The sequence below is a fragment of the Sycon ciliatum genome, chromosome 10, assembly GCF_964019385.1.
Source record: "Sycon ciliatum chromosome 10, ocSycCili1.1, whole genome shotgun sequence".
NCBI classification, from domain to species: Eukaryota; Metazoa; Porifera; class Calcarea; order Leucosolenida; family Sycettidae; genus Sycon; species Sycon ciliatum.
The window spans coordinates 13,079,817-13,082,316 of record NC_088652.1 but is presented as its reverse complement, the minus strand read 5'-3'; the positions used below and the strand labels follow the sequence as shown (position 1 = coordinate 13,082,316).

The window sequence follows — 2,500 nt, the reverse complement described above, 5'->3', positions numbered from 1 at the left end:
CTTAATTATTTGGCGATCTAGTCCAAGCCGCTGGCGAGCAAAGTGACATTTTCCTTGAATACATGTTTTCACCCTAAGACATGTTTTAGCTGGCTGCGGTTACGTAATAATGGTTAAGTTAGCCGTTCTACATCATTCCACATACATGTACCGTATTTTATTACCGTATTTGGTCCTCTCCTATTATGTTCCTTTCCCCATGCCAAATATGCCCCTTTTCCCCATGCCAAATATGCTCCTTTCCTCATGCTAACAAAGTTAAATATAGTTATTTCACTGTGCTAAACATGGTCCATTTCCCCATGCCATGGACCCGGTGGATATCGCCATTCTTACGTGGCTTTTCAAAACTAAGCACCAAACAGCAGGAGCAGGTGCTTTGCATACTGTAAGACCAGTAATGTTAATTGACGTTAAAATATCTGGTCTTGCAGTATCTAAAGATGGTGTGACATCTGGTCTGCTGACATCTACTGCCCCTACCCATACCTCTGACCGGGACAGTCTAAATCCATGCACCATGCAATGCCTGATCTTCCAACTTCAGAGCAGCACACTGCCAGTTCGCAGTGACCAACAGTACTACTGCGTAAGTACAAAGTTTCTGTCTGGAATTAACTTTCACTATATTCGCTAGGTGCATCTACTGCTTACACAGCTGCATAATGCCGTTTATTATTATTATTTTTTAAATTTTACTATTATTATTTTTTCAGCAACGCAGATGATGATGATGATGATGATGATGATGATGATGATATTCGCTAGGTGGCACAAAATAACTAACATTTGTACCACACTAAAGTGACCCCTTCTGAACGTGCGGGGTGACAGACCTCGACAGAAAACGAAATTTAGTACGTAACAAGACTGCTGGTGGAGTAATCTAACGAAAGATTTCGCGAAAGAAAATTTGTACTTTAATATACAGTATACAGTAAAAAATAAAATAAAATAAAATAAAAAATTCGACGGGTTCGCGTACCGATCAGGTCAAGAACAAGGAGTCGTACAACTCCCTAGTCAAGAACCACCTTTCCGCTTCCGTACACACTATACAGTAAAACCTGGTTTAATTAATCGACCACCCCATGGTGCAAAGCAAAAGCGGTCGTTAAAGCCAGGTGGTCTTTAGAACCAGGTCCAACAATGTCCATGTAGAACTGCTGGTGCATAGAAAAACGGTGGTTAAGAGCAGGTGGTCGCTAAACCCAGAGGTCGCTTACACCAGGTTTTACTCTACTATTGGCCAGGCTTGCTAGAGCTTAAGTTTTTGCTCCGTTATAGTAGTGGTGCGCGTTGACTCTCACAATGCGGAAGCAAAGCAGCTAGTGGTGCTCTGCCAGGGAAAATCGTCAAGATCATATTTCACCTTTTTCATATTTTACCTTTTCTGCAGGCTTCTTCATTTTGCGGGGCTGCCACTTGTTCCGATTTTCCGGAAATGCTCTGATTTAACAGGTGGTTCCGACAAGCGGACAAGCGGACCGATAATCTACTCTACTAGCACATACATGTAAGTATACTTTAATTCCGACCCTTGAAATCCTAAAAAATAATGTTTCTATATGGGGAGCAGTGTCTTTTTATATCCCCCCCCCCCCCCCCTCTCTCTCTCTCTCTCTCTCAGGTTGACCCACACAGATTTCTACTCGCAGAAAAGTGTGGCAGCCCTGCATTTGTTTCTAGTTTTGTTCTGACAATGGGTGAATGGCTCGAAACGTCATAATTGACAAGTCGCTGAGTCTTGACTCAGTGCACTGAGTGAGTAGCAAATGGATGAAGCGGTTACCACCTGACGCCCTCCACCCTCCCCCCCCCCCCTCCACCCTCTCCCTTTTCTTAGTCACAATAATTGCTGAGCAAAACAGAAGCTGAGCAGCTGCTAGAAGGTTCAGCATGGATAACGCCATGATTGGACTGGCTGGGAGTGGAAGCAAAAGGTGAACCGTCGAAGGAGAAGATGGGCACACACGTTCATGCCACTCTGGTAGGGAAGCAGAATGGCCTCCTGAGCTTGAGACCAGCACCTTGCCGAGCGGATCCACAAGAACTGTCAACATGGCCATGCCCTGAACGGCACCATGAGAACGCTGAAGGCACGAGTCTTCGCCAAAGAAGTGAAGTTTGAGCGGGTTTCGTGCAACCATCAGCTGGTGTTATCGATTTACGAGGCGGCATGGTCTTGTCATTCAAGCCTTTCGAGACAAAGGCGCGGTTTTTTTTGGAGATGGACGAGACGGCATCCGGTGTCTACCGCCTGGCTTTGCCAGGAATAATTTGCTCCATCATTTTTGTTTGTGCTGTTAGTGATGCTGGCAGCCGCTTAACCCTTGGGAAGCCTGTGGGCAAGGTCCGCGTCCCCTCACAGGCTTCTCCTTCACTGGCACAAGTGTCATGAAGACTCGCCAAGCACACCACGGTCGGAGTACGTAGCCGCTCTCAACAAGACCCTTAACTGTAACTCAAAGTATATTTCTTTCCACCATGTCTCTGAACA

General features: G+C 45.6%; 1 protein-coding gene across 1 annotated transcript in view; it reads right to left on the bottom strand.

The window, feature by feature from the left end:
• LOC135826660 (uncharacterized) overlaps positions 1 to 2,500 on the bottom strand; it is an 82,550-nt gene that overhangs the window by 26,476 nt on the left and 53,574 nt on the right. The gene's annotated exons all lie outside the window — the stretch shown is intronic.